This window comes from Nerophis ophidion, linkage group LG13, assembly GCF_033978795.1.
Source record: "Nerophis ophidion isolate RoL-2023_Sa linkage group LG13, RoL_Noph_v1.0, whole genome shotgun sequence".
Lineage (NCBI taxonomy): Eukaryota > Metazoa > Chordata > Actinopteri > Syngnathiformes > Syngnathidae > Nerophis > Nerophis ophidion.
This window is the reverse complement of record NC_084623.1, coordinates 56,360,153-56,380,199: the sequence shown is the minus strand read 5'-3', so window position 1 is coordinate 56,380,199 and position 20,047 is coordinate 56,360,153. Positions and strand designations below refer to the sequence as shown.

At 41.0% G+C, this 20,047-nt stretch overlaps 1 protein-coding gene across 1 annotated transcript in view; it reads left to right on the top strand.

Moving 5' to 3' along the window:
- Window positions 1-2,411: 2,411 nt before the first annotated feature.
- relt (RELT TNF receptor) overlaps window positions 2,412-20,047 on the top strand; it is a 53,963-nt gene continuing 36,327 nt past the window's right edge. Inside the window, exon 1 of the mRNA XM_061919245.1 lies at window positions 2,412-2,581. The gene's annotated coding sequence lies outside the window, so the exon portion shown is untranslated. The remainder of the gene's footprint in view (window positions 2,582-20,047) is intronic.

Here is a 20,047-nt window from a genome sequence, read left to right as displayed (position 1 = left end):
TGTTCTTTTGACATTTTACTCTCATCCTCACTATTTCATCCTTTTCCTGCAGCAGCTTGTGTGTCACCTCCTCATACGTCCTCATGGTTGTAGATATTGCTAGAAGTGTCCTATTTCTGTAAATAATGCACACCTTCTCCTCGACTGTGCATATGGATCTAATGACATATTTTTATATATTTCTGTAAGGTTTGTATTTTTCTTTCTTTGCGGCATGTCGTGTCAGCGCCACACTTCACGTGTCCAAAAAGAAGGCAAGATGGCCGCACATAGAAACGAGCAAGGTGCGGTCACTTCTTGTATTTACCTGTTCTTGTTATTGTTGGTTCAAACTCTCAATTAAATAAGATCACTGGTGCAATTGTGTCCCTCTTTATTTACTTATTAAAAATCTTCAACATAAATGTACACCTACAGTGGGATCATTTTGATGTTATAGCATCAAATAAGGTTGATTTTTGATATATTTCTGTTTACTACTTGGCTGTTCGGACAGAACTTATTCTGAATTTCATTTTGCAGGTCAAATGTAATGACTATGTTCATCCAACAGATGGCAGTGACCATAACAATAGAGTAAATGTGGTGTCAATACAGCTAGTGAGTGTGCCTTACACTCACATACATCCCACAATACAGCCATATATATTTATGTATGTGTCTATATATATATATATATATATATATATATATATATATATATATATATATATATATATATATATGTCTTGATTGGATTATCCAGAGAATAGTGCTCGATACCGTGGTAGAGCGCAATATGTAGGTGTGGGAAAAATCACAAGACTACTTCATCTCTACAGAACTGTTTCATGAGGGGTTCCCTCAATCATCAGGAGATGATTGAGGGAACCCCTCAATCATATATATATATATATATATATATATATATATATATATGTATGTATATAGATATAGATTTAGATATATATACGGACAAAAACACTTTTGTGGAAGCAAAAATATCGATCTTATCACCAAGTATCGGCCCTACAGTGATACCACCATATCGACAGCAGCTGTATATATGTGTATAGTATGCGTATACATGTGTGTGTGTGTATAAATATATATATATGTATACGTGTGTGTATATATACAACTTCATCCATTTTCTACCGCTTGTCCCTTATATATGTTTGTGTATATATGTGTTTGTAACAATATAAACAAAAACACATTTGTAGAAGTAAAAATATCGATATTATCACCAAGTATCGGCCCTACAGTGATACCACCATCTCGACAGGAGCTGTATACGTGTGTGTGTTTTTTAAATATATATATATATATATATATATATATATATATATGTATATATATATATATATATATACACAGTTAGTATAGATGTATGTGTATATGTATATATGTATGTGTGTACACACATATGTATATATGTGTATACATATGTACGTATATGTAACAATATGAACAAAAACACATTTGTAGAAGTAAAAATATCGGCCTTACAGTGATACTACCATATCGACAGGAGCTGTATATATATATATATATATATATATATATATATATATACATATATATGTACATATATATATATACATATATATATATATATACATATATATATATGTATGTATGTATACATACATACATATGTGTGTGTATATGTATGTATGTGTTTATATGTATGTGTATATATATGTATATAACTAAGTGTATATATATGTGTACACATATACATATATATATATACATATATATATATATATATATGTATATATATATATATATATATGAACAAAAAACTTGTAGAAGTAAAAATGTCGTCTTCGTATATGTATGTATATATATCCATCCATTTCCTACCGCTTATTCCCTTCGGGGTCGCTGTAGCCTATCTCAACAGACAACATTCACACTCACATTCACACACTAGGGCCAATTTAGTGTTGCCAATCAACCTATCCCCAGGTGCATGTCTTTGGAAGTGGGAGAAAGCCGGAGTACCCGAAGGGAACTCACGCATTCACGGGGAGGACATGCAAACTCCACACAGAAAGACCCCGAGCCCGGGATTGAACCCAGGACTACTCAGGACCTTCGTATTGTGAGGCAGACGCATTAACTCTTCTGCTACTGTGTGTTTGTGCGTGTGTCCATTTCCTACCGCTTGTTCCTCATATATATAGATAGTACTTTATTGATTCCTTCAACAGAGTTCTCTCAGGAAATTTAAAATGTATGTATGTGTACATAAAATGTATGTGTATACATGTGCATGTATATGTAACAATGTGAACAAAAACACATTTGTACAAGTAAAAATGTCGATATCATCACCAAGTATCGGCCCTACAGTGATACCAGCACATCGACAGCAGCTGTGTGCGAGGCCCCGCCCACTCGCAGCTTAAACAGAAGAGACAAGCGGGAGCCCCACAAAAAGATGACGTCATAAACCGGCATCGGGCTTCTCATCCATGTTTTCACGCCTACTTTTACTGCTTTTTACTCCCACACCAACTAACTCGCCGCTCCGGAGGATGTCCCTGTCCTCATGAACCTTCCATTCCGCCGCTTTTATCCAGCGAAACCGGTAAGTCTGACAACTTTTAACCGCTGTCCGCGTGGTCGCGTGACGGCTAATGTCGGTCAGTAAGCTAGCAAGACCACCGGAATTATCTTCATATTTATCCATTAGTCGACTTAATTGTGTTTTTTGTTTGTTGTAACTCACGCTAATCCCCCTTAAAGTCACTTTGTAAACATCGCCTACCTGAATTGTTGACTTATGTCGAATTCATCAATGTTAAAACAAGCTGATGATAAAAGAGAGCCTTTTTTTTTAAATTTATTTCAAAGTCAGTGACGTCACTTCCGGGCCACCTTTTGAATTATTTCTGTGTTTAGTTTCCAACCTGACACGCCACACTTGCAGGTAGGGAGCATTTGAGGACATGAAGACCGAATCGTACGAATGCATCCCATAAGAAATCACCCAAATAGAATTAATCCGTTCCAGACGTCCCAAAATAACTGGGGTCATTGATTAAAAGCCTACTGAAATGAGATTGTCTTATTTAAACGGGGATAGCAGGTCCAATCTATGTGTCATATTTGATCATTTCGCGATTTTGCTGAAAGGATTTAGTAGAGAACATTGACGATAAAGTTTGCAACTTTTGGTTGCTAATAAAAAAGCTTTGCTTGTACCGGAAGTAGCAGACGATGTGCGCGTGACGTCACTGTTTGTGGAGCTCCTCACATCCTCACATTGTTGACAATCATGGCCACCGGCAGCGAGAGCGATTTTGACCGAGAAAGCGACAATTTCCCCATTAATTTGAGCGAGGATGAAAGATTCGTGGATGAGGAAAGTGAGAGTGAAGGACTAGAAAAGAAAAAAAAAGAGGGAAGTGGGAGCGATTCAGATGTTAGGAGACACATTTACTAGGATAATTCTGGAAAATCCCTTAACTGCTTATTGTGTTACTAGTGTTTTAGTGAGATTATATAGTCGTACCTGAAAGTCGGAGGGGTGTGGTGAGCGCCAGTGTCTCTGCGGGTAAACCACGGAGGAGGAACGACATGAGCTCTGCTCATGTCTACGGTAAGAGCCGACTTATTACCACAATTTTCCTCACCCAAACCTGCCGGTTGACATGTGGTAGAGAACCTTGTTCGCTTGACCGTTTTTTTCCATATTAAAGTTTCACCATTATCTTTTGGGAATGTAAACAAAGAAACACCGGCTGTGTTTGTGTTGCTACAGCCGGCCGCAATACACCGCTTCCCCACCTACGTCTTTCTTCTTTGTCGTCTCCATTATTAATTGAACAAAGTGCAAAAGATTCAGCAACACAGATGTCCAGAATATTGTGTAATTATGCGATTAAAGCAGACGACTTTTAGCCGTGATCGGTGCTGGAAGAACATGTCCGCTGCAATCAGTGACGTCACTCGCGACGTTTTCAACAGGATATTTAGCGGGAAATTTAAAATTGCAATTTAGTAAACTTAAAGCGGCCGTATTGGAATGTGTAGCAATGTTGAGATGTCATCATTGATATATAAACTATCAGACTGCATGGTCGGTAGTAGTGGCTTTCAGTAGGCCTTTAAATTTGTGTCAAAATTCATTGAAATCGAAGGAAAACGTCACTTTTAGATTTTGTATTAAAAAAATACAATAGAAAGTACTGTTAACTCTTTTAAATAAAGTAATGTAATAATAATGTTCAGTGTTTACCTTGGAGCGTGGACTTCTGTGGTATCTTTCAGCTGCTTCTGTCAAACACACCATCCGCAGCTTCTCCGTAATTCCACGGATACAATTTCGCCGTTTAGATATGATTTTAGAGCTTGCTAGTGACAGTCACAACTACGGTACCAGGCTTAGCCCGAAGAGGAGCTCTCACCCGCCTTGAACGCAAAACTCGTGTTTTGAAAAAGACTGAGAGGAGCCAGATGAGGTGGTTGGGGCATCTGGTCAGGATGCCACCCAAACGCCTCCCTAGGGAGGTGTTTCGGGCACGTCCGACCGGTAGGAGGCCACGGGGAAGACCCAGGACACGTTGGGAAGACTTATGTCTCCCGACTGGCCTGGGGAAAGGGAAGCCTGGGTTTCCCTGCTTAGGCTGCTGCCCCCGCGACCCGACCTCGGATAAGCGGAAGAAGATGTATAGGGCAATCACTTACTGGAATCGACTTCTACAACATCTGGTATTAATCACCAGCATAGTGGATTTTAAGATTAGACTAAGAGGACAAGTATTGCGGAAAGAGATCATTCTAGATTGTACCTAATGTCATGACTGGTTTTATTGATTATTGACTATTTTAATGACTAGAAAATGGATGGATGGATTAATGACTATTGGACAAGCAGTAGAAAATGGATGGATGGTACTTTTTCGTCACTTAGTTTGTCTTTGGTACACTAATTTTCGGCCATTGGTTCTTTGTGTCATTTTTGCAAAAATATATTTTTATATTGTTCTTTTTATTTTTTGGTATGAACATTACTATGTAAACTCCAAGTTATTGTTTTTTTTTGTTTTTTTTTTGTTCTTTGTCGTTGCTATTTTTGTATTACAACATTTTATTATTTGATCATGTTGTGCTGCATTGTAATCTTTTGTTTTGTGATTGTGTGATGTTTTTTTTGCCTGGACCCCAGGTAGAATAGTCTCCACTGCGGTGTAAACTAATGGGGATCCTTGGTAAACTAAAGTACATTTTAGAGTCCTTGGCTGGCGTTATTTACTCATTCTGCTTCTGGCCGTGTTACGCTCCAACTGCTTTTCTAGCTACACAATTTGTCTTTTTTTATTTTTTTTAATGATGATTGATTTCTTTAATTCCTTTAATTCGATGACTATTGTTCACTTCTTTTTTTTTAAACAATGCCCTTCACCCTCACATTCGTCATTGCCGTGCTTGAAAAAACAAAATTAGATCGATCCTTAGCTGTCAGCTTGTGAGTAAGACAAAATGTGTAAGTCGAATCTTACGGTGTTTCCCGTGATATCTACTTTTAAACTAGCGGCCCGCGGGCCACATCCGGTCCGCAAAAAGTTTTCTTTCGGCATGCCGAACACCACCCAAATAGGCTTGATGAAACCTTTCAAACTTGGGGTTGATCATGCATGCAGTACTCCTGCCACACCACCGGGGGCAACAGCAAAACATGTGTCACAATGAAGCAGCTGTGGGAGAGTAGACTAAGACTATTCATTCAGCCACAATTTGTTCCTTTTATTTTATTATTATTTTTTTTTATAAATGTAATGATAATGTCAACGAGGGATTTTTAATCACTTCTATGTTGAAATTGTTACTAATATTGATACTGTTGTTGATCAAATTTATTTTTGTTTGACTGCTTTTAGATTGTTTTGGGTCATGTTTGTGTATCCTCAATTGCTTTGTTTATTGCTATTTTGTATGTTGCTGGGTCGGTTTTGGTTTTGGAAGTGGAATTGCATTATTATGGTGTTGTGTATTGTTTTGTTGGGTGGATTAATAATTTAAAATTAATAAATAAATGGGATTTAACATAGAGAAAATTTGCATCACAGCTAATGGATAAATATTTTCGGTTCATTATGAGACTGTGGTGGTAGAGATATTGGCGCTAAAATGATTTAACAAGTACAGGGCTTGAGTGGAAATCTGCTGGAGTAGTCTACAGTCGTACAGTAACAAGCAATTACACCTCTATTAAACTTAAATACCGTATTTTCCGGACTATAAGGCGGACCTAAAAACTCAAATTTTCTCAAAAGATGACAGTGCGCCTTATAATCCGGTGCGCCTTATATGTGGACCAATATTGAGCCACAACAGGTCTCGCAACCCCAACCTCTACTGTAGCGTCTATTCTATGTGTCTTATATGCGGTGCGCCTTATCAATCAATCAATCAATGTTTATTTATATAGCCCCAAATCACAAATGTCTCAAAGGACTGCACAAATCATTACGACTACAACATCCTCGGAAGAACCCACAAAAGGGCAAGGAAAACTCACACCCAGTGGGCAGGGAGAATTCACATCCAGTGGGATGCCAGTGACAATGCTGACTATGAGAAACCTTGGAGAGGACCTCAGATGTGGGCAACCCCCCCTCTCTAGGGGACCGAAAGCAATGGATGTCGAGCGGGTCTAACATGATACTGTGAAAGTTCAATCCATAGTGGCTCCAACACAGCCGCGAGAGTTCAGTCCAAAGCGGATCCAAGACAGCAGCGAGAGTCCCGTCCACAAGAAACCATCTCAAGCGGAGGCGGATCAGCAGCGTAGAGATGTCCCCAACCGATACACAGGCGAGCGGTCCATCCTGGGTCTCGACTCTGGACAGCCAGTACTTCATCCATGGTCATCGGACCGGACCCCCTCCACAAGGGAGGGGGGGACATAGGAGGAAAAAGAAAAGAAGCGGCAGATCAACTGGTCTAAAAAGGAGGTCTATTTAAAGGCTAGAGTATACAGATGAGTTTTAAGGTGAGACTTAAATGCTTCTACTGAGGTGGCATCTCAAACTGTTACCGGGAGGGCATTCCAGAGTACTGGAGCCCGAACGGAAAACGCTCTATAGCCCGCAGACAAAGTTTTAAAATAGGCCATTCATTGATGGTGCGCCTTATAATCCGGTGCGCCTTATAGTGCGGAAAATACGGTGCCATAGATCAAATATATTTACCCCAGTAATATCATCAAAACTTACCTGACTGGATGAAGTACTTGGGCTCAAATACTAGTGTGGCCTCAATAGCCCAGCTGTACTGTGTGCAGCATGCTGGGACTTATCTGGGCATGTTTCAAGTTTCAAGTTTATTGTTCTTCGGTCAATGGTCAACAAAGCAAAAAAAACAGTTGTACATTCATAGATTGAAAATAAAAAGTTGTACATTCATAGATAGAAAATAAAAAATGTTACAGACCGAAAGGGTTTAGGCTGAAGTGAAACACTTATTGCGCCTAACCCTATAAACAATTTCAAGTACAAAATAAACTTCCGAAAGTTATAAAAAGTCCTTTGCACAACTTATTATAAATAAACATTATAAACAACATTATAAACAACAAAGGGGCTTCACGGTGGCAGAGGGGTTAGTGCGTCTGCCTCACAATACGAAGTTCCTGCAGTCCTGGGTTCAAATCCAGGCTCGGGATCTTTCTGTGTGGAGTTTGCATGTTCTCCCCGTGAATGCGTGGGTTCCCTCCGGGTACTCCGGCTTCCTCCCACTTCCAAAGACATGCACCTGGGGATAGGTTGATTGGCTACACTAAATTGGCCCTAGTGTGTGAATGTGAGTGTGAATGTTGTCTGTCTCTCTGTGTTGGCCCTGCGATGAGATGGCGACTTGTCCAGGGTGTACCCCGCCTTCCACCCGATTGTAGCTGAGATATGCGCCAGCGCCCCCCGCGACCCCGAAAGGGAATAAGCGGTAGAAAATGGATGGATGGATGGATGGATGGATTATAAACAACATGAACGTAGTTCAATTTTATACAGGTACAGGCATGTGAAATATCCCTGTGTACATATAGACCTTTGCACTTATTATATATACAATATATACAAACAATTGTACTTCTATTATTATTTATATCTCATGTTTAATTTTTAATTAACATTAATCATAGTATTAACTACAATGTTAATTCAAGAGTGATATATTTTTTCAAGACATTGATCTTAATGTGATGGAGGAATGCACAGTGCAGGGTTGATGTTCAACTGAATTTGTATTAAATCAAGTTGTTTTAGCTGATAATCATGCTGCAAGATCTAGCATGTTGCAATCAATGTTTATTCCCATTAATTCCCATAGAAAGTTTCCAATTTTGCAACCCTACTCCCTAGAATCGAATCATGATTCACAGCCCCTACTGTACATACTGTATTTCACAATGCATTTAGCAAGGTCAGCCATTGAGTTCAGGTACACTCCCAGCAGCTGTGCTAACTGAAATGTGATTTGGAAACCTTCTCAGAAGAAGTTGATTTTGCACTCACGCAATGTTTGTCACAGCAGACATTATGGGTCCCACTCAGTGTCAGGTATTAGGGATGTTTAAATTCAGTACTAATAAGGTGAAGTAGAACGATTACCTTAATGATACAACCTCGACGGTTTGTCGTAGTACCGTTTGAAATTAAAATGATCGTAAAATTGTGATTGATTACCCCACTTTGACGGTGATACTGCTCATTTCTGTAGAAGCAGCGCATGCGCAGATTGCTACTTTCAGCTGCTGTTGTGCAATCACAGAGCATTTGGAATTTATCCTATTCAAAAACAGAAATGTATAGAGAATGCTAAGGTCTTTTAAGTATATATCGGAGGCCTCAAACAACATCAGGATAAAGAGAAGCAAGTCTACGCTGCTAAAGAGAGCAAGAGAGAGAGGCAAAAACACTTCCAGACCAGTATATTTTGGTCAAACTGAGAGAAAGGCAGCAATACAACATCAATCACAGAAGGAACTCAATTGGTGGATGAATTATGACTAAAATACAAACACGATATAAATTGGTGATCGGCACCATCAGAACATTATTTGTCTTGTTCTGAGAAGTTGGGATGTGAAAATATGTGCAGAGAGCTAAATCCCTGCAGGGCAAAAGGAATGCAGCAGGTGGCTGTAAAAGTGTAAAAAGCGCTTTGACTGAAATAGTTGTTGGACGAGGGGTTACTGAAAAATACATTTTGCCACAGCTAGCTCGCTGATCGCTCGGTAACAGATAGCTCACTGATTAGCACCGTTAGCATGCTGATCGCTAGCTATCTAAATGAACATGAATGCGAGACAGTCATTTAAACACACATTTTTTTAAGTAGCCGAAACAATATTAAATGTTTTTTCTCCTTATGAAAGAATATTACTTATTTTCAAAATAAAACTTGGTCAAGAGATATCAGTGTGCGGGTTAATCCAGTCCGTTTCAGACATCTTAATTTTTCCATCTTTTAGAATATTTTTTCTTAAACGGGAACTGCGCTTTTTTGTTTTTTAATTTTGCCTATCGTTCACAATTATTATGAGAGACAAGGACACACATCTTTTTTATTTTTATTTTTTTTTAGGGATGATTAAAAAAAAACATATTTTGTATACACACTGCAAGTATTGATTTAATGTGGTAACAGACACTTTCATAACAATATGTAGTATGTTTTATATACACTGCAAGTATATATTTAATGTAGTAACAGACACCTTCATAACACTATGTAATATGTAATATAAACACATATTGTCGTGACAGACACCTTCATAACAATATGTAATGTGGACAATATTTACCGTACTTTGGTCATTTTAACCATTGCTGGAACTAATCTCCTTGCCGCGTTTATTTCCGTTTCAATACCAACGCACTTTGACTACTAACTTGTGTTTTTACTTCTGGGAAAAAAGGCTTGTGTGTCTCCTAATCATGGTAGATTCGGTAACAAACAACAAAGATTATTTTTGGACGGATGAGGATTCACAACCTTATCTTTTTGAAGTTGAATATACGGAGTATGAACTACTGCTTCTAGAAGCCGGCACGAAGATAAAGTGAGACGTTGGAGCAGACGGAAGCCGAGAGAGTTATGCGAAAGTGACTCGAAAGCTGCAAAATGTGGAATTTGAAGCCATGCTATTTCAAGATAAATTGAGTGCTTACCCAAATGAACCGGAAAAAAATGTCCCCAGACAACTTTTGGACTGCATGTTATTACAACCACAGTACATACACTCTCCGGTTAGCTGTGTACAAACTAAACATGAAATAATACTTTACAGATTGTTCATGTTTTTTCACTCCGTACAGATTGGCGTCCTATTACAATGTTGTGCATCACAAACTCAACGCGTTTCGTGTAGCAGTTGAAACTAGCTTATCTCTTTCCCGCAGTTAACCTTTGCGGCAAAAACCATAGCATGCCGATGAATCACTACGCTAGAAAAGGAGTTCCACGGAAGGTCACGGAACGTAAAGGAAATATTGTTGATGGTTTTTGAATGCATTTTTAAAGTGATTTGGCGGTAAAATTGATTGCTACCAAGAACGAGACGATGTTTATATTTTAGAATGCAAAAAACCCCAAAACCTTTTGTCTTCTTGTCGCTCATAATGATTGTGAATGATTGGCAAAATTCCCCCAAAAAGTGGAGTTCCCCTTTTAAAGGCCTACTGAAAGCCACTACTACCCACCACACAGTCTGATAGTTTATATATCAATGATGAAATATTAACATTGCAACACATGCCAATACGGCCTTTTTAGTTTACTAAATTGCAATTTTAAAGTTCGCGCTATGATGACGTGTAGCGGACATTTTTTTCCCAGCCGATCCAAGCTATAAGTAGTCTGCTTTAATCGCATAATTACACAGTATTCTGGACATCTGTGTTGCTGAATCTTTTGCAATTTGTTCAATTAATAATGGAGACGTCAAAGAAGAAAGATGTAGGTGAGAAACGGTGTATTGCGGCTGCCTTTGGCAACACAAACACAGCCGGTGTTTCCTTGTATACATTCCCGAAGGTGAAGCTTTACTATGGAACAGAGCGGTTAAGCGAACATGGTTCCCGACCACATGTCAACCGGCAGGTTTTGGTGAGAAAATGGTGGTAATAAGTCGACTCTTACCGTAGACATGAGCGAAGCTTGCGGACTCTCTTACCTCCTTCCACCAGAGACACTGGCGGTCACCACACTCCTCCGACTTTCAGGTACGACACGGTAAAGAATCTGGGTGTTATCTTCGACCCAACTCTCTCCTTTGAGTCACACATTAAAAGCGTTACTAAAACGGCCTTCTTTCATCTCCGTAATATCGCTAAAATTCGCTCCGTTCTGTCCACTAAAGACGCTGAGATTATTATCCATGCTTTTGTTACGTCTCGTCTCGATTACTGCAACGTACTATTTTCGGGTCTCCCCATGTCTAGCATTAAAAGATTACAGTTGGTACAAAATGCGGCTGCTAGACTTTTGACAAGAACAAGAAAGTTTGATCACATTACGCCTGTACTAGCTCACCTGTGCACTTAAGATGTGACTTTAAGGTTTTACTACTTACGTATAAAATACTACACGGTCTAGCTCCATCCTATCTTGCCGATTGTATTGTACCATATGTCCCGGCAAGAAATCTGCGTTCAAAGGACTCCGGCTTGTTAGTGATTCCCAAAGCCCAAAAAAAGTCTGCGGGCTATAGAGCGTTTTAATTTCGGGCTCCAGTACTCTGGAATGCCCTCCCGAGTTCGAGATGCCACCTCAGTAGAAGCATTTACGTCTCACCTTAAAACTCATTAGTGTACTCTAGCCTTTAAATAGACTCCCTTTTTAGACCAGTTGATCTGCCGTTTCTTTTCTTTTTCTCCTATGTCCCACTCTCCCTTGTGGAGGGGGTCCGGTCCGATCCGGTGGCCATGTACTGCTCACCTGTGTATCGGCTGGGGACATCTCTGCGCTGCTGATCCGCCTCCGCTTGGGATGGTTTCCTGCTGGCTCCGCTGTGAACGGAACTCTCGCTGCTGTGTTGGATCCGCTTTGGACTGGACTCTTGTGACTGTGTTGTATCCATTATGGATTGAACTTTCGCAGTATCATGTTGGACCCGCTCGACATCCATTGCTTTCGTCCTCTCCAAGGTTCTCATAGTCATCATTGTCACCGACGTCCCACTGGGTGTGAGTTTTCCTTGCCCTTATGTGGGCCTACCGAGGATGTCGTAGTGGTTTGTGCAGCCCTTTGAGACACTAGTGATTTAGGGCTATATAAGTAAACATTGATTGATTGATGATTGATAATCAATAAAACACTAGTAACACAATTAGCAGTTAAGGGATTTTCCAGAATTATCCTAGTAAATGTGTCTAATATCTGAATCGCTCCCACTGCCCTCTTTTTTTTTTTTTTCTAGTCCTTCACTCTCACTATCATCATCCACGAATCTTTCATCCTCGCTCAAATTAATGGGGAAATCGTCGCTTTCTCGGTCCGAATCGCTCTCGCTGCTGGTGGCCATGATTGTAAACAATGTTCAGATGTGAGGAGCTCCACAACCCGTGACGTCACACGCACATCCTCTGCTACTTCCGGTACAGGCAAGGCTTTTTTATTAGCGACCAAAAGTTGCAAACTTTATCGTCGATGTTCTCTACTAAATCCTTTCAGCTAAAATATGGCAATATCGCGAAATAATCAAGAATGACACAAATAATGGACCTGCTATCACCGTTTAAAAAATAAAATCTCATTTCAGTAGGCCTTTAATGAATCCATTCCAAGCACACGCAGATGTGTACTCCACTTCAGTACCAGAACGGTATTACTCACTATCCCACCACCCGAGACCCCCCCCCCCGGAAGATGAACTGGCCAGTTGACGGTGAACAAGTCAGAGTCTTTAGTACGGACGAGTGAGTCTCTTTGTGACGAGGCACAAGCCAGCGATTGTGTGTCACCTACTGCAGAGTGCACACTCAGTCCCTCGTGTTGGCGCTGCCACGTACATGCGACCCTAACAAAACAATTGCTGAGTAATGACAATGCAGCCAAACAAAGGAGGAAATTGGACCTCTTGTCAGTTGTAACAGTTGTTTAAACCGCTATGGAATCTAACTCAAAACCACACAACTCTGGTCTCAAGATGGGCGATACGGACTCAAGTTTTTATCATGATATGCAAAACCAAAACCAGTGAAGTCGGCACGTTGTGTGGTTCGTAAATAAAAACGGATGACAATGATTTGGAAATCCCTTTCAACTTACATCAATCAATGTTTACTTATATAGCCCTAAATCACGAGTGTCTCAAAGGGCTGCACAAGCCACACCGACATCCTCGGCTCAGATTCCACATCCGGGCAAGAATAAACTGAACCCAATGGGATGACAATGAGAAACCTTGGAGGGGACCGCGGGTGTGGGCACCCCGCTCCTGGGCCACCGGTGCAATGCACGTTGACTGGATCTACCTGTGAGAGTCCAGTCCATAGTGGATCTACCATAATATGGTGAGAGTCCAGTCCATAATGGAGCTAATATAATAGTGTGAGAGTCCAGTCCATAGTTGATCTAACATAATAGTATGAGTCCAGTCCATAATGGATCTAACATAATAGTGTGAGAGTCCAGTCCATAGTGGATCTAAAATAGTATGGTGAGAGTCCAGTCCATAGTTGATCTAACATAATAGTGTGAGAGTCCAGTCCATAGTGGATCTAAAATAGTATGGTGAGAGTCCAGTCCATAGTTGATCTAACATAATAGTATGAGTCCAGTCCATAATGGATCTAACATAATAGTGTGAGAGTCCACTCCATAGTGGATCTAACATAATAGTGAGAGTCCACTCCATAGTGGATCTAACATAATAGTGAGAGTCCAGTCCATAGTGGATCTAACATAATATTTGGAGAGTCTAGTCCATAGTGGATCCAACATAGTGTGAGAGTCCAGTCCGTAGTGGATCTAACATAATAGTGTGAGAGTCCAGTCCATAGTGGATCTAACACAATAGCGTGAGAGTCCAGTCCATAGTGGATCTAACATAATAGTATGAGAGTCCAGTCCATACTGGATCTAAAATAATAGTGTGAGAGTCCAGTCCATAGTGGATCTAACATAATAGTGTGAGAGTCCAGTCCATAGTGTATCTAACATAATAGTGAGAGTCCAGTCCATAGTGGATCTAACATAATAGTGTGAGAGTCTAGTCCATAGTGGATCTAGCATAATAGTGTGAGAGTCCAGTCCATAGTGGATCTAACATAATAGTGTGAGAGTGCAGTCCGTAGTGGATCTAACATAATAGCGTGAGAGTCCAGTCCATAGTGGATCTAACATAATAGTGTGAGAGTCAAGTCCATAGTGGATCTAACATAATAGTGAGAGTCCAGTCCATAGTGGATCTAACATAATATTTGGAGAGTTTAGTCCATAGTGGATCTAACATAGTAGTGAGAGTCCAGTCCGTAGTGGATCTAACATAATAGTGTGAGAGTCCAGTCCATAGTGGATCTCACACAATATTGTGAGAGTCCAGTCCATAGTGGATCTAACGTAATAGTGAAAGTCCAGTCCATAACGGGGCCAGCAGGAGACCATTCCGAGCGGAGAGAGGTCAGCAGAGCTGAGACATCCCCAACCGATGCACAGACGAGTGGTCCACCCTAGGTCCCGACTCTGGACAGCCAGCGCTTCATCCATGGCCACCGAGCCTGTGCCTCCATCCCCCCTCTACGAAGGAGTGGGGGGCAGAGCAGAAAAGAAACGGCAGATCAAATGGTCTTAAAGGGGCAGTATTTAAAGGCTAGAGTATACAAATGAGTTTTAAGGTGAGACTTAAATGCTTCTACTGAGGTAGCATCTCTAACTGTTACCCGGAGGGCATTCCAGAGTACTGGAGCCCCAATAGAAAACGCTCTATAGCCCGCAGACTTTTTTTGGGCTCTGGGCATCATTAATAAGGCGGAGTTCTTTGAACGCAGATTACTTGCCGGGACATATGGTACAATACAATCAGCAAAATAGGCTGGATATTCAATTGAATAGACTGCAAAGACAAGATACTTAATGTTCAAACTGAGAAAGTTCATTTAAAAAGCGTCCATCTATATCTTGTTTGGGAGCAATTGCTAATGGTTATGTGCAGTAAAACTTTTCATGAACTCAAATCACCTTAATGTGTGTTCTTAAAATTGTGTCCCACGTCTTAGATGAAGAGAACAAATATGATTTTGGTTTACAGAGTAAACCACTAAAAATTAAGGTTTGGGGCGTTGTTTTCTTTTTTTTTTTGAGTGGTCAGCTTGAAGCGTCTCTCTGTCTCGCACTCCCTAGTCGTCATGTGACATGACTGTGTGTCTGTTATGGTTTAACTTCCTGGTTTCAATGACTTAGACTTAGACAAACTTTAATGATCTACAAGGGAAATTGTTCCCCCCCAAAAAATCTCTGCTCCGTCAGCTTTGTGCCTACACGGCATCCCTGGCGCTTTTTCCATAGTTGTTGTAGTAGGAATGTCTGGCCGCGATCCCCATAGCGCTGGGGGGCAAAGAGAGCGCAAACACAAAACTGCCCGAAGAGACAAAGAAAAGTAAAGAAAACGAACAAAAGCGCCCAATAACCATAATTAGGGATTTAATTAGATCAGGGGTCGGCAACCTTTACCACTCAAAGAGCCATTTTGACCCGTTTCACAAAATAAATAAACTATGGGAGCCCCAAGACTCTTTTGAAATTTAAAATGAAATAACACAGCGTACAAAGTTTTTTTTTTGCTTTTTGCTATGTATTAACCAGGGTTCTCAGATACGCGGCCCGCACCTCAATATGAAAATGTAATATTACTGCGGCCCGCGAGTTTTATTTGAATGCCGCTTGGCAACATCACATCTGCCAACCATCTTAATTTTCCCGGAGATTATTGAGTTTCAGAGCAACCATTCTCTCGACTGTCTGCTGGTATTCACCCAAACAACAATAATAAGGGCGTGCTATGACGGCAATGCTTTTAGCGCCCTACGACAAGCGTAACAAACAGCTAACCAGCCCATTTATATGTTGTATGAGGCTACTGCACACACACATAAGCGACTGCAAGGCATACTTGCTCAACCGCCATACAGGTTACACTGAGGGTTGTGATATACACAACTTTAGCACTCTTACTTATATGCGCCACACTGTGAAATGACAAACACATTTCGGGGGAACATCCTCACTGTAACACAACATAAACACAACATAACAATTACCCAGAATCCCATGTATCCTGAACCCTTCCGGGCTACATTATACACCCCCGCTACCACCAAACCCCACCCCGCCCACCTCAACCGACGCACGGAGGGTTGGGGGTGGTAGTGGGGGTGTATAATGTAGCCCGGAAGAGTTAGGGATGCATGGGATTCTGGGTATTTGTTGTGTTGTGTTTGTATTGTGTTACAGTGAGGATGTTCTCCCGAAATGTGTTAGTCATTCTTGTTGGGTGTGGGTTCATGGTGTGGCGCATATTAGTAAGAGTGTTAAAGTTGTTTATATCACAACCCTCAGTGTAACCTGTATGGCTGTTGAACAAGTATGCCTTGCAGTCGCTTGCGTGTTGAGTCAGCAGCCGCACACTAGATGTGGCCGGCCGGCCGGCACTCAGATGGCATAGTATTAAAGCGGACGCGACGACATGGTCTACAGGACGTTTAAGGCATTGCCATCACGGCACGCTCTCAATATTGTTGTCCGGGTGAAAATCTGAGAATGATATCCTGGGGAGATTTCTGGGAGAGGCACTGAAATCCGGAAATCCTCCCGGAAAAATGGGGGGGTCGGCAAGTATGCAGCTGAGTCACATCAGAGTGATCCAAGAGCCGCATGCAGCTCCGGAGCCGCGGGTTGCCGACCCCTGATTTAGATAAACATCTCGATCTATCAAGGGGGTCCGGTCCGATGACCATGGATGAAGTACTGGCTGTCCAGAGTCGAGACCCAGGATGGACCGCTCGTCGGGACCTAGGATGGACCGCTCGCCTGTGTATGGGTTGGGGACATCTCTACGCTACTGATCCGCCTCCGCTTGAGATGGTTTCCTGTGGACGGGACTCTCACTGCTGTCTTGGAGCCACTATGGATTGAACTTTCACAGTATCATGTTAGACCCGCTCGACATCCATTGCTTTCGGTCCCCTAGAGGGGGGGGGGTTGCCCACATCTGAGGTCCTCTCCAAGGTTTCTCATAGTCAGCATTGTCACTGGCGTCCCACTGGATGTGAATTCTCCCTGCCCACTGGGTGTGAGTTTTCCTTGCCCTTTTGTGGGTTATTCCGAGGATGTTGTAGTCGTAATGATTTGTGCAGTCCTTTGAGACATTTGTGATTTGGGGCTATATAAATAAACATTGATTGATTGATTGATAAGGCGCACCGCATATAAGGCACATAGAATAGACGCTACAGTAGAGGCTGGGGTTGCGAGACCTGTTGTGGCTCAATATTGGTCCGCATATAAGGCGCACCGGATTATAAGGCGCACTGTCATCTTTTGAGAAAATTTGAGTTTTTAGGTCCGCCTTATAGTCCGGAAAATACGGTATTTAAGTTTAATAGAGGAGTAATTGCTTGTTATTGTATGACTGTAGACTACTCCAGCAGATTTCCACTCAAGCCCTGTACTTGTTAAATCATTTTGGCGCCAATATCTCTACCACTACAGTCTCATAATGAACCGAAAATATTTATCCATTAGCTGTGATGCAAATTTTCTCTATGTTAAATCCCATTTATTTATTAATTTTAAATTATTAATCCACCCAACAAAACAATACACAACACCATAATAATGCAATTCCACTTCCAAAACCAAACCCGACCCAGCAACATTCAAAATAGCAATAAACACAAACATGACATAAAACAATCTAAAAGCGGTGAAACAAAAAAATATTTTATCAACAACAGTATCAATATTAGTAACAATTTCAACAAAGCAGTGATTAAAAATCCCTCATTGTTGGATCCATTATGGATTGAACTTTCACAGTATCATGTTAGACCCGCTCGACATCCATTGCTTTCGGTCCCCTGGGGGGGGGGGGGTTGCCCACATCTGAGGTCCTCTCCAAGGTTTCTCACAGTCAGCATTGTCACTGCCGTCCCACTAGATGTGAATTCTCCCTGCCCACTGGGTGTGAGTTTTCCTTGCCCTTTTGTGGGTTCTTCCGAGGATGTTGTAGTCGTAATGATTTGTGCAGTCCTTTGAGACATTTGTGATTCAGGGCTATATAAATAAACATTGATTGATTGATTGATTTAGCCTTATCTTGCCTCTGATTGGCTAGTCCATAATGTTTGGCCCTAACCTTCGCCAGTTGTGGGTTATCATACGAACACCAACCAATCATCATGGATGTTCTCCTTCATCCAGGTCATTGGATATTTTTTTTGCTTGGTTTTGGAGTCCGTTTTCTCTCCATGTAGCTCGCAGCTTTGACGGACCCTACCTCACTACATCAATCTACAAATAGCTTAGCTACAGGAATCGCTACTCGTTCAAAAAGTAGTGATGCTACCGGCAAATGTAGTTACGCTACGTACATAAAAAAATTAAAGCTGCTGTCATGTGTCTCGCTCCACTCAGGTCTAGTCCGGTCCACCTCAAGTTCTATCTTGATGACCTGGTGCCGGTGTACCGTTCCACTGGAAAACATGACAAGCCAACGTCAAAGAGCACAAGTGTTGGAGTGCATGCTTGCCATGCAAGAAATGTGGGGGGGTGGTTCTATAATGAGACATTGTCTTTCCACAAGTGGTTTTTCCATAAGAAATGGTTGGTATGCATTACCAATGCAAAGGAGGTTGAACTGAGTGTTAGCAGTCCGAAACATGCGACATACAGTCATCTTTTTTTCTTGGTTAAGTAGATTTTCATGTGATTTTGGTCAGGTGTTAATATTGCGTAAGACACTACACCAACCTGACATGCCAGTAGAACACAAGTGTGTTCCCATGTGACATAATGTCAGGTGTATTATTAGGCAGTACTATTTTCTGCCATTGCACATTGCAGCAACACCTTAGCACGTGTAAATAATGCTGTGCATATTTCACATGAATAAAAAAAAAGTCAGTTTTTCATATAAAGGTAGAAGTAATTCAGGCATTTAAAACTAAAAAAAAAAAAAGATTGACTTCCAAATCACGATTTGTATTTATTCTGTTTTAATTTGATTAATAATTTTTGAGAATTGATTAAAAAAATATATATATATTTTTGGATTAAAACCATTAAACAACAATTATACAATATTTTGTATTTTTAGTATAGTAAGTATTGGGACCCTCCCTTTTAGTAGGGAAGAGTCCACTTTTCCAAGATACCTTCTCATTTTAACGGGTTTTCTTTATTTTCATGACAATTTACATTGTAGATTGTCACTGAAGGCGTCAAAACGAGGACACCTGTGAAGTGAAAACCATTTCAGGTGACCACCTCCTGAAGCTCATCCAGAGAATGCCAACAGTGTGCAAAGCGGTAATCCGAGCAACTTGTGGCTATTTTGAAAAACTAGAATATAAAACATTTTTTTTTAGTTATTTCACCATTTTTTTGTTGAGTAGATACCACTACATGTGTTCATTCATAGTTTTGATGCCTTCAGTGTCAATCTACAGGGGTCGGGAACCTTTTTGGCTGAGAGAGCCAAGAAGCCAAATATTTTAAAATGTATTTCCGTAAGAGCCGTAAAATATTTTTTTAACCCTGAACACAACTATAGGCGTGCATTTTTAAGTAAGACTAACAGTTCTAGAGTATAATAGGTCTTTTATTCTTTGTAATAACATTGTTATTCTGAAGCTAACTGTGGAGGGGGCGTGGCCTGCGGGCCTGCAGCGAAGCGGGGTGTTGCCAGGACCGGCCTCGAAATCAGCGACAGGTGTGTAGACGGCCCACCTGGGCCTTGTTACCTAATCATATGTTATAAGCAGCAGCCAGGAGGAGAGACGGGGTTGGTGCTGGAGCCAGAGCGCGAGCGAGAACGAAAGAAAAAAAG